Below are 13,356 nucleotides of genomic sequence, written 5' to 3'. Positions count from 1 at the left end.
TTTCGATGGGTTTTGAAATTTGGGGTTGGTGGTTATGCAGAAGTGCATAAGCTATGCACCCTCCTTATGCAGGTCTCGGCAGATTTTGGTGTTTGGAAAATGTGGCCATGCAGTTGTGCATAAGCTATGCACTCTGCTTATGCACCTCTCGGCAAGTTTTGAGATTTTGGGTTGGTGGTCATGCAGTTGTGCATAAGCTATGCACTCTGCTTATGCACTCCTCGGTGGGTTTTGGAATTTTGGGTTTGTGGTTATGCAGAAGTGCATAAGTCATGCACTCTCCTTATGCAGGTCTCGGCAGAGAGAGAAAATCAGAGTTTTTGGTCATGCGGAAGTGCATAAGTTATGCACTCTGCTTATGCAACCCTCGGCAGGTTTTGATTTTTGGAGTTTCTGGTTATGCAGAAGTGCATAAGTCATGCACCCTCCTTATGCAGACTTCGGCAGAGAGAGAAAATGAAGAATTTGAAGTTATGCAAATGTGCATAAGTCATGCACTCTGCTTATGCAGGTTTCGAAAAATATGAAATTTGACAAAATTAGGCTATGCAGAGTTGCATAAGCTATGCACTCTTCTCATGCACTTTGCAATATGAATGAAAATGGCAAGAATTGTGGTTATGCAGGATTGCATAAGCTATGCAGTTGCTTATGCACAATTCAACAAGATTAAGATTGCAATGGAACATGATTTGCAAGTATGAAAAATACCCTAGAATGAAGAAATATAATTCCATAAAGCATAAACCATGAGAAATTTTCACCAAAAACACATCAATATATACAAAGTTCATCAAAAATGCATCACACAAGCTTGTAGAAGATGGATCCTGCATAAAAGGCATTTGTGACCCATGCCATTTTAACTCAAATTCTGCAAATCAACATTTAGCACATTAAAACTCAATAAAATCTGCATAAAGTTGTATCTATTCACAAATGATGAACTCCCCAAGTCATGCCAAGAAAAATGCAGCATTTCCACCTTAAATCCCACAACCCAAATAAGCTCATAACTGTAAAAATGGCTCACTTACCACCATATTAACATTAAAAGCACATTTACTTAAAAGTTACACACCCAACCTCACCAAGAACGTAAGCCATCTACTGCAGACACCCTCTTTCTTTGCAGAATGTCATTTGTGCTCTGCATAAACCAGGTAGCAACCCAAGGACATAATTCATCTGCTGCAGACCTTTCCTTGCTGCAGATTTCATTTTTCCTCTCTGCATAAACTAGGTAGCAGACCCTGCACTGGTTATGCAGCAAAAATCAATCAATTTGTAGGAGATTTAAAGAACATAATTTCAGGTTAAGGGTCACTCCCCAGCAGTTCACCAACCTTCCTCCATTGAAATACATCTACAAGGGACAAAATTCAACAAATGTCAAAAATTGAATTTGGGGAGATTCAAGATAAAAACAAAAGTAATGAAAGTAAAAGTAAATCAGCAAAATAAAAATAAAAGGACTTGGGATGCCTCCCAAGAGGGCTAATTTATAGTCCTTAGCTGGACTTTTATCATTTTTCATGGTGGCTGGAATTGGAATTTATTGCCTCTGTTTCCAATAGGTGCTTCAATGAATCTATACTTCATTTTCTTTCCATCACATGAGAAGATCCTTGTTGCTTTGTCTAAAAATTCGACCATTTCTTTCTTGACAACCTTTGGTGTATCTTTTTCTTCGAGAGATGGTTGCTTGACCTCACTTTTCTCCACTTGCTCAAATTGAAAGATTAATGCCATATGACAAGGTGGATTACCCTTTAAATGTTGTGCAAATGCAGCCTCTTTTGGATTTTCATCATTGATACTCCCTTCATGGATAAGACAACTTTCAAGAGAAGCCTTCAGATAGCTCTTTCTAAAGTGCTCTTTTACTAACTCATCAACTATATCAATTCTCAAACAAGAGTCTACATCTTCATGTTGCTTCTTCTTATCATTGCCAATGTTGAAGACTAAATGATCCTCTCCGACTCTGAGAGTAAGCTTCTCACCTTTCACGTCAATCAAAGCACCAGCTGTAGCTAGGAAAGGCCTCCCCAAAATGATTGGGATATTAGAATCCTCTTCCATGTCCAAGATGACAAAGTCAACAGGTATATAGAATTTCCCAACCTTCAGAGGCACATTCTCTAAAATCCCTTCAGGATACTTGATTGATCTATCAGCTAACTGAAGAGAAATGTGGGTTGGCTTAAGATCTCCCATGTTGAGCTTCTCATAGACGGAGAGGGGCATAAGGCTTACACTATCCCCTAAATCACATAAAGCTTTTATAGAACATGATTCCTCAATGTGGCATGGAATTGAAAAACTCCCTGGATCCTTGAGCTTTGGAGGAAGTTTCCTTTGGAGGATAGCACTGCATTCCTCAGTTAAGGCTACAGTCTCATAATCTTCAAGTCTTCTTTTGTTTGAAAGAATTTCTTTCAAAAACTTAGCATAAGAAGGCATTTGGGAAAGAGCATCAATAAAAGGCACATCTATATATAGCTTCTTTAAAACCTCTAAGAACTTCCCAAATTGCTTATCAAGCTTGGCTTTTTGAAATCTCTGTGGAAAGGGAAGCTGTGGCTTGTAAGGCTCTGGAGGTATATATTTCTCTTCTTTCTCTCCAACCTCCTCTTTACCTTTTCTTGCACTCCCTTTTTCACTCTTTTGTTTTTCATCTCCCTCAAAATCTTCCTCATTTTCTCTCTTTTCAACTTTTTCACTCTTCTCATTATGCACTATTTTACCACTCCTCAGTGTGATGGCATGACATTGCTCCCTTGGATTTTCTGTTTGACTAGGAAGTTTCCCCATAGATTTGGTACTTGATGAGCGTGCTTGTTGTGCAATCTGATTTTCCAGCATCCTATTGTGTGTTTGCATTTGTTCCAGCCTTGCTTTCATCTCTCTCATCTCTTCATCACGCTTAGTTTGATTAGCAAGAATTTGTTGTAATAAAGCCTCTGTGGTGGAACTTTGTTCTTGCTGTTTTGGTAGAGGTGCAGGATTTGCATTCTTTTGCTGAAAACTAGGTGGTGGTTGCCAAGGTTGTTGGTATTGATGCCCTTGTTGTTGTGGTGGAAAGTTCTGAGTTAAAGCTTGAGTTTGCTGATTCCCCCATGAAAAATTTGGATGATTCCTCCAAGCATATGAAGGATAATCTACTCCACAGCTCATTGTTCCTTCTGCATAAGTAACTTGTTGAGAATTCCCAGAGCATGATGATGAACTGACTAGCATACTTAAATCCTCCATTTTCTTAGCAAGGACATTAGTGAGTGCATCAAATTTGGCATTGATCATGTTGAATGGATCAAGCTCATACATTCCAGCAGCTTGCCTCTTTTGAGTTGGAGCTGGTCCTCTTGGACTACTCCAAAGATGAGTATTCTTTGCTATTTTCTCTAACAACTCATAAGCTTCATCTTCATGCTTAATGATGAATTCCCCTCCAGTTTGAGCATCAATGATTCCTCTGATAGCAGGAGTGACATTTGTGTAAAAATTCTGGTTTATCATCCATTTAGGAATGGCATGATGTGGACATTGTCTCTCCAACTCCTTCCATCTCATCCATGACTCATAAAGAGTCTCATCTTCTCTTGGTCTAAAAGCAATCATTTGATTCCTCAACTCTTGAGTTTTTCCAGGTGGAAAGTATTGGGCAAGAAATGCATCAGTGAGCTGCTCCCAATTTGTAATTGAGTTGTGAGGTAAAGAATCAAGCCAATCCAATGCTCTATCTTTCAAAGAGAATGGAAACAATTTTAGCCTTGCTGCATCATCAGACACTCCTGGTTGCTTTTGCATGTCACAGATCATAACAAACTTCTTAAGATGAGTATGAGGATTTTCTGAAGGATGACCTCCAAATTGAGAATTCTGAATCATTTGTAGTACTCCAAAATCCATCTTATAACTATTTGCATCAATTCTTGGTCTTGCTATACTCTCTCTTAAATCATCAAAATGAGGAAATGCGTGATCCATCATACTTCCCTTAGGCACATTAGCATTTACAACTTCTTCACCATGAGTTGCATTTTCATTATTTCGATCATTTCCAACATTACCTCCACCAATTCTGATTCTTTCATCAGCCATGTCTGCTTCTAATTCAGTTTCTCTCAATGCTTCTTTTCTTTTTCTGGTTTCTTTCTTGTTGGCTTTACAAAACTTCTCAATTTCAGTATTAAATAATATGGATGTATCACTTGTGCTTCTAGCTCTTCTCATAAAAGATTAAGAGTACCTAAAAAAAAAACAAACAAACACAAAATGAAAAGATAACAAAGATAAAACTGTAAACAACTAAAATAATCAAGAATTCAATATTAAACAAACAACTCCCCGGCAACGGCGCCAAAAACTTGATGTGTCCCAACCGCAAGTGCACGGGTCGTTCAAGTAGTATAGAAAAAGATATCGTTCCCACGAGGAGTTGTGTTAATGATTGAATTTTTGATGTAAAATAAAATATGTTAAAATTGTATTTTAATCAAATTAATAAAAGAAATTTAGGAAATTGAAGCATAAGGTATGAAAATGCAAAACTAAATTCAAACAATGACTAATTTAATAATTCGCAAAATAAAGAAATTGATAATAATGAAAATTAATAAAATGAGATTAAACTAAACACTCAAAAGTAAAATTCCAATCAATAATTGATGAAAGACGATTCTGGAGTTAAGGGTTTATATTTAAGTCATTTTGGGATTTTCCCTAGCTAGCCCAATCCATGAAATTTATGGGTTTAAAGGAGATTAATTCTAAAATCCTTTGAAAACTCTTTCGAGTGAGACAAAGAGTGCCTTAATTAACTTAATCCTACTTTCGTGGAGCTAAAATTAACCAAGACCCATTAGATTCTTTAATCAATCTATTAAAACCATCTTAACCCTTAGTCTATTTCTAGATCTAAGTTAATTAAGTCCAATTTCTTGATTAACTATCACTTGGTTTTCTCCTTTCGGTGCTTCATGTAACACCCCCATTTGCATAGCCTGGTAGATTTCACTGTTCCGGTGACCGGTGTCGGTCCAGACATTTAAGGAGATTAGAGCCACATTTAAGACAACTTGAGAAGCCATAAACACAAATAATTAGCAATGTTTAATTAGTTAACTATAAATAAGAAAAACAGAACATAAGAGGTTAAACGAGCCAAGAGTCACAGCGATAAGTGACCTCCTTGGGAACGACTGCGAAGTCGTTTTAAACTCAAATTTCGAACCGTAAAAAGTGACACTGCGGTCCTTAGGACCCTTATGAACACAGTGGAAAAGAGAAAATCACGAAAAAGAACTGTTAAGCCAGTCAAATAATTAGGTCAGAGAGCCGGAAGAAATATTGGATTATTTACGAACCGGGATGAACCGGCGAGGGGCAATTTGGTCAATTGACCCCGAGAGCTAACTCCTAACCTAACTGTCAAATAAAAATGGAGAAAAGAAAATTTCGGAATCAAGAATTAAATTAAAGAACTAATAGAAAAATAGAAAAAAAAGGAAAAGAAAGAAGTTAGAAAAGTCAAAGATGATGTCATAAAAGAATTAATTAAATATTTATTTAATTAAATTTTGTGGTCTTCTATAACTAAAATTTATAAAAGAAAATAAAAGAAAAAAAAAATTTGAAAGCTCTTATTCCCGTAGCTCACTTTCATTCTCCCTCTCCCTCACCCAAAATCTCCATTAAAGCTCATTTTGAGCTTGATCAAATCCCTAATTCCACCATAGAAAGTTAAACCTCCAATATTAAACCTTGATTTCAAGCCTTGATAGAGGACTTGACAACAAAAAAAAAAGAAAGGAAGAAGTTTGAAGGAAAGAAATTCTGCACTAAGGTTAGTAGATTAAATTTGATTTTTTTTGTTGAATTAGTTGTGTTATTAGTCTAATTAACTAGAAACTAAAGAAATGAAATAAAAAAAAAATTGTGAAGGACAAACTGAAATTCAGCCTAGTTGAGGGGAGTATGAAATTGAATGGTTTGATGCATTAGAATGAGTTTAAAAGCTTTGATTAGTTGAATGGTTAGGACTAAGTGCACTACTTGTGGTTAAATGCAAGAGTTAGTAAGATTAGGGTTTGTAGGCTAGGGTTTGTGAACCAAAATTTGGAGAAATGTATAAATGGCATGTTGGACCTATTGTGAAGTGAAATAATGGTCAATTATGACCAAATAACTTGTGTGGGAATGATAGGAAACTAAGTTAAATTCGGAGGTCCAATGGTCATGCTGCTGGCAGCATGACCAAACCCACTTTGAAGGACCAAAACTCAAATTTTACAAGCCTAATGGATATGCCACCAATTGGAGATGAAAATAGACATAAAAGAGCACAATTTTCATTAAGGAACCATGGCCAAAAACTGACCAAAACTTAGTGAAACAATTGACCAAAGTGGAATGAGTGCAGGCTGCCACTGCACTAAACTGACCAAATGAACAGTAACTGTTCATTTGGTCATAACTCGAGCTAGGTAGGTCAAATTGACCTGAAATTTTACCAGCAAATAGATATGATATATACCTAAAACTTTCATGAAGAACACCAACCCAAATTAGGCCATTAACTCATTCAAATCATTGAGCAAAGTTAAATTTACTGTACTGAGATTCTGCAGAATTTTCATTGAGCAGCAATGTTTGGATGGTTATAAATCTCACTAGAAAACTCGGATTTAGGCGATTCTTGAACCGATGGAAACCTGAGACATAGTACAACATTTCATATGAAGAAAGTGAGACCAAAGTATGAACTTAACTTGATCAAATTATTAACCAAAGTTGGACCAAAAATCTGCCAGTACCAAAATCTCAGTATGAACAGTACACATGAACAGTAAACTTATTTTGGCCATAACTTGAGCTACAAAACTCCGATTGGGGTGATCCAAAAATGAGAATACACTTAAGACAATAAGGAACATTTTCTATGAAGGAAGTTTTGTCAAATTCCAACAGTAGATCGACCAATGGAACAGTGCAACTTCGGAGAACCAAAACCGAAAATTGGCAATTTTGCCAAAATGACCTAAGCTTTAAACAAATGACCAAAACCAACAAGTTTGGTGACCAAAATGTGGTATGTGGGTGAAGTTGGAGTTCCCATACTCATTAAGCCTTAGAAAGTCAATAATTTGACTTAAATAGTGCAGTGAATAGTAACCTGAAACACAAAATTTCGAGAACGTCGAATTTAACACTTTAGAGCTAGGTAAATGTGAAGCTAAGTTTATTTTGGATTTATTTAAGTTTTAGTATTGAAATATTGGAAAATTTCATGTTTCAGTGGAAAAGAATACCAGGACAGAACCCGAGGATTCGAGTCAAGGCCAACAGGCGACTCGTTTGAGGTTTGTGCACAACATATACTTTTATAATCATCTTTTGCATATCGTTTTGAATAATATGAAATGTTGGATTATGGCATTCTTATGATGTTTGATCTAAATTGTTGAAAATTATTGTGTATATTTGAAATGACAATGTTTAGCAAATTGTTAAGATAAGTTTTGAAACCACAGTGTCATGACCATATATTTGAACACCTCACTAGCACGACTAGTGGGGGTAATTAGTTTTGAATTTTGATTCCTTCTCTGGAGAAGTGTTGAGGTGTGCCAGTAGAAGAGGATGTGAATGGATATCCATATATTTGAGCTAGCTAGCCTGTGATATGATTTCTCTTTAGCCTCTGGCTATTGAGATTCATGTGATTTCTCTTTAGCCTCTGGCTATTGAGATTCTATTTGTTTCGAATGGCGTGATCTAACTGTGGGTTTTATGAAATGTGTTTTGATACTTTGAAATGAACTTGGTTTACATGTAAAATCTTACAATGCATGATGGTATTCAATTTTCATGTTTAGCCAAATTTTTGAATGAATGTGCTTTAAGTTTTGCATAAAGATTATTTTAGTATATTGTGCACCACCGAGTCCTAGTACTCAGCGATAGCTTTTATTGCTGTCGCAGATACAGAAATCAGAGGAGCAGCAGACTGAGCTGCTGAGGTGTGTGAAGCTACCAGTTTAAAGTTTTCGGGTATAAATATACTTCTTTTGATGTATATATTGCACATAAATGTATGGACATGTAAAAATGGGTCTTGAGCAGCTTGTACACAAATTTGTATGAAGTTTGTAATAAAGTTTAGTTTGTGTTTCTTTTGATATAAATTTGTAAGGTTGTGTATAAATTATTTTGTTTTTAATGAAATATGAATGATATTGATTGACAGTATTTTGAGAAATTGATTGAGTTTGATTGTGAAACCGAAGTAGTGGTTGAGAAAAACTTTTAGAAGTGCTTTTTACAGGTATTCGAAGAACGGTTTTCTCAAAATACAGAGGAAACTCTGTCAAAATTTTTATAAGATTTGCAGAAAACTAAAATGGCCAAAAATATTAATTAGTTTTAATTTCAACTAAATGTTTTAAATACTTATTAGAAATGCTCACCACTTGTCAAAGATAAGAAAATTGTTTTAAAATCCCTTATAGGGTACTTAATGAGTTATCGGTAGGTGAAGTTCGGTAGTTTATTAGGTATTCTACGGGATCATGTTATGCCTTACAAAGGGGTAAGGTGTGACATGTTTTAGTGGTATCAGAGCAAGTTTTTGAAGAATGTTTTAACATATAAATTTGTGTCTTTCTTGATAAGTACAACTGCTCAATGTCCATAATTATTACATACAGTGCATTACATCATGAATATGAACTAACGGAGGGAAATCTCCTTGTGTTACTTGTTTAGGAGATACCCTAACTTCAACCTGAAATGGAAGAAGGGGATCGCTCAGTTGAGCAGTCTGTTGAAGTTGAGGCACAAGGGGAAGCCCCAGCTTTACCGAATGTTAGTGGGTCAAGAAGACCCACAAATGCCGCAGATTCCACGCATTTGCCAGACAGAGATGGCGACAATGTTTCAACAAATGGCTGGGGGTATGCCTGTTCAAACTCCACCACAACCACCTGTGGCACAACCATTGCCTCCAGCCAGACAGTATGACAAGTTATTGAAGTATGGGGCTGCAGAATTTAAGGGTACAGTGGACCCTTTAGAGGCAGAGCAATGGCTTGAAAGAATGGACAGAGTGTTTAAGAAACTGCACTGCCCAGATGAGTTGAAGTTCGAATATTACGTGTCGCTCACGCAGGGATGCATATGATTGGTGGAAGACCATCCCCCACGGCTTGGTGAACCACGATGCTAACACAGGATGACTTCATCGAGAGTTCATGTAAATACATCCCAGACGCATATGTTGACCAGAAATTGCAAGAATTTTTGAGTTTGAAACAAGGAAATCGATCAGTGGCAGAGTATGAGAGGGAGTTCTCCCGCCTGAGTCACTATGCGGGGAGTCTCCTTACTACCAGCAAGGCAAGGTGCAAGAGATTTGAAACGGGTTTGAAGCCCAGCATACGGATGCAAGTTGTAGGATTTCGACACAGCAACTTCTCAGAGCTTATGTCTCAAGCACTTGAACTGGAGAGAGTTGAAGCAGAAGCAACCCCAGTGAAGGAAAAAGCTGAGAAATCAGAAAAAGACAAGGGGGAAAAATCAGTTGAACAGAGTTCTGGTGCTACCTCTGGAAAGAAAAAGAAGTTTAGTGGACCCAGCAGGGGTCGAGGTGGAAGATTTGGCAGGGGCCGATTCTGCAGGCGACAGACCCCTAGGTCCGTGATCGGCAGGGGTTCACGATGCCCGCCTGTGAGACTTGTGGCAAGATTCATGGGGAGTGCTATTGGGCCACTGGAGCCTGCTTTAACTGCGGAGGCAAGGGCCATATAGCTAAAGACTGTACTAGTGCTCCGAGATATAGTCCAGCTCCTACTACTGCCGAGGGATCTATTCAGAGTCCTGCTCTCAGAGGTTCACAGTCAGTTGGCAGAGGAAGAGGCAGAGGTAGAGGCACTGCTTCAGGCAGTCAAGGCACAGTTGGTCAGTCAGGACAAGGAAGTGCTTCGACCAGAATCTATACAATGAGACAGCGAGAAGAGGCTGAGACTTCTGATGTGGTAGCTGGTATATTCTCTATCTCTGATCAAGATGTATTTGTATTGTTTGATCCGGGTTCAACCCATTCATATGTTAGTGCTAGCATAGTCAGTTCACTTGCTGTTCCATGTGTGCAAATGGGTTTTGAAGTGCTAGTAACTAGTCTGTTAGGACAAGAGGTCCGGGTCAACAGAATTTATAGAGACTGTCCTTTGGTAATCCAAGGACATGTTTTCCCATCAGACTTAATTGAAATGCCTTTCAGAGAGTATGATATCATCTTGGGCATGGATTGGTTAGCCAGGCATCATGCCATGATTGACTGTAGATTGAAGACAGTCACTTTTGGTCTCCCTTTGTACGGTGATGTGGTAATACAAGGGGAGAGGCATTTACTGCCATCAAACATCATTTCGGCTGCATTAGCCAGAAGAATGATCAGAAAGGGGTGTGAAGCATACCTAGCACATGTGATAGACACCCAAGTGGGGAGTCCAGCACTAAGGGACATCCCTACTGTATGTGATTTTTCGGATGTGTTTCCTGATGAATTGCCAGGATTACCTCCAGAAAGAGAGGTGCAGTTTGAAATTGATGTTATGCCTGGTGTGGATCCAATCTCCATAACGCCATATAGAATGGCACCTGCAGAATTGAAAGAGTTGAAAGTGCAGTTGCAAGAATTGCTTGACAAGGGCTTTATCCGCCCTAGTGTGTCACCTTGGGGAGCGCCAGTGTTGTTTGTAAAGAAGAAAGATGGCATTCTCCGCTTGTGTATTGATTATCGGCAGTTGAATAAGGTGATAATAAAGAATAGATATCCATTGCCTCGCATTGATGATTTGTTTGATCAGTTGAGGGGTGCAGCTGTGTTCTCTAAAATTGACCTGAGATCAGGTTATTATCAGCTAAAAGTACAAGAGCAGAGTATTTCTAAAACTGCCTTCAGAACCCGTTATGGCCATTATGAGTTCTTGGTCATGCCATTCGGGTTAACTAATGCTCATTTGCTTTTATGGATCCGATGAACACTATCTTGAGACCATACCTCGACCGATTTGTTGTGGTATTCATAGATGATATATTGGTCTATTCGAGGAATGCGTAAGAGCATGATAGGCATCTGCGGATTATCTTGCAAACTTTGAGGAAACGACTATATGCCAAATTGTCGAAGTGTGAATTTTGGTGAAGGAGATATCTTTTTGGGGCATGTAGTATCGTAAGAGGGCATCAAGGTAGATCCAAGTAAGATTGAAGTCGTCCAATTGGAGGCCACCAGAAATGTCACGTAAATTCGTAGTTTTACGGTTTAGCTGGATACTACCGCCGATTTGTGAAGGATTCTCCATGTTGGCATCTCCATTGACCAAGCCGCTTAGAAAAGATGTGAAATTTCGGTGGACGGACAAATGCCAGAAAGTTTTGATGAGTTGAAAAGATGTTTGACAGAGGCTCATCCGACTTTACCCACACCGGGTAAAGAATATACTGATTCTGATGATGCTTCTCACAACGGTTAGGTTGTGTGTTGATGCTAGATCGAAATGTCATTGCATATGCATCACGCCAGCTAAAACCGCATGACAGGAATTATCCGACACATGATTTGGAGCTTGCATCCATTGTGTTTGCTCTTAAGATATTGATAAACTATTTGTATGTGGAAAAGTGTTACATCTACACGCATCATAAGAGTTTAAAGTATTTGGGCACCCGTAAAGAGCTGAATTTGAGACAGAGGAGATGGTTAGAGTTGATAAAGACTATGATTGTCCGATAGACTATCACCAGTGGAAAGCTAATGTTGTGTCTGATGCCTTAAGTCGCAAGAGTATGGGAAGTCTACGAGTTTCTCCTTTGTCTTTGGTACATAAGTTGAGATCATTACATGCCGCTTTAGAGATTAATGATGAGGGGCGACAGCGGTTGCATGGCATGTACAACCGGTGTTGATTGATCGAGATAAGAATGGTCGCTCGTAATGATCGAAGTATCGAAGTTGATGGAAGAAGTCCGACAGGCAAGAAACCAGAATTCTCAATCGGAGATGATGGTTTCTTTGTTACACCAGGCGTAATATGTGTTCCTAATGATGTTGATTTGAGGCGATCATTTTGAAGGAAGTACATGAGTCTCCTTTGCCATGCACCACAGTGGTACAAAAATGTATAGAGGGCTAAAGGAGCATTCTTGGTGGATGGGTTTAAAAGGGATGTGGCGAGTTTGTATCTAAATGCCTAACTTGTCGAAGTAAAGGTAGAGCATCAAGTACCCACTGGTTGTTACATCCACTACCGATGCAGAATGGAAATGGGAGAGAATAACGATGGATTTTGTGATGGGACTTCTGAGGACACAGAAAAGTCATTACGCATTTTGGGTCATTGTTGACAGGTTGACTAAATCTGCTCATTTTCTGCCAGTTCGAATGGACTACAGTTTAGAAAGATTGGCCAAGTTATACATTGATGAGATTGTGAGACTAAATGGATTGACAGTATACATTGTGTCAGACAGAGATCCTAGGTTCACTTCTAGATTTCTGGGGTAGTCTTCAGAGAGCCCTAGGAACTAGATTGAACTTCAAGATCGCATTCCACCCACGCATGCATGGCCACCGAGAGGGTAATTCAGATCTTGGAGGACATGCTACGGGCTTGTGTGATTGAGTTTGAGGGTAGTTGGGATACACACTTGCCTTTGATTGAGTTTGCTTACAACAACAGCTATCAATCAAGCATTGGGATGCCTCCATATGAAGCTTTGTATGGCAGAAAATGTAGAACCCCATTGTGTTGGGATGACGTGGGTGAAAGAAAGATGATCGGACCCGAAATTGTTCAACAGACTGAAGAGAAAATCAGGGTGATTCGAGATCGACTTAAGACTGCATCAGACCGTCAGAAGTCCTATATTGATTTGAAAAGAAGGGATATTCAGTATGCAGTGGGTGAGAAAGTTTTCCTCAAGGTTTCTCCTTGGAAGAGGATTATGAGATTCGGCCGAAAGGGGAAACTAAGTCCTCGTTTTATCGGACCATATGAGGTTCTGGAAAGAGTGGGTCCTTTGGCATATCGTTTGGCACTACCTCCAGAGTTAGAGAAGATACATAATATCTTCCATGTGTCTATGTTGAGGAGGTATCGATCAGACCCATCTCATGTATTACCAGTAGAAGAAATAGAAGTGAATCCAGACCTTACATATGAAGAAGAACCCATAAAGATTCTGGCTTATGAGGTGAAGCAGCTACGGAATAAGCAGATACCGTTGGTAAAAGTGCTGTGGAACCATCATTCGGGCCAAGAAGCTACTTGGGAACGAGAGGAGGAC

General features: G+C 38.7%; 1 non-coding gene across 1 annotated transcript; it reads left to right on the top strand.

Moving 5' to 3' along the window:
• Positions 1-3,532: 3,532 nt before the first annotated feature.
• On the top strand, positions 3,533-3,640 carry LOC131180444 (small nucleolar RNA R71). The gene has a single exon (XR_009149217.1). It is a non-coding gene; the product is annotated as a small nucleolar RNA R71 (small nucleolar RNA).
• Positions 3,641-13,356: the final 9,716 nt, after the last annotated feature.

Source organism: Hevea brasiliensis, chromosome 5 (assembly GCF_030052815.1).
Source record: "Hevea brasiliensis isolate MT/VB/25A 57/8 chromosome 5, ASM3005281v1, whole genome shotgun sequence".
Classification (NCBI taxonomy): Eukaryota; Viridiplantae; Streptophyta; class Magnoliopsida; order Malpighiales; family Euphorbiaceae; genus Hevea; species Hevea brasiliensis.
This window is presented reverse-complemented; position numbering and strand designations above follow the sequence as displayed.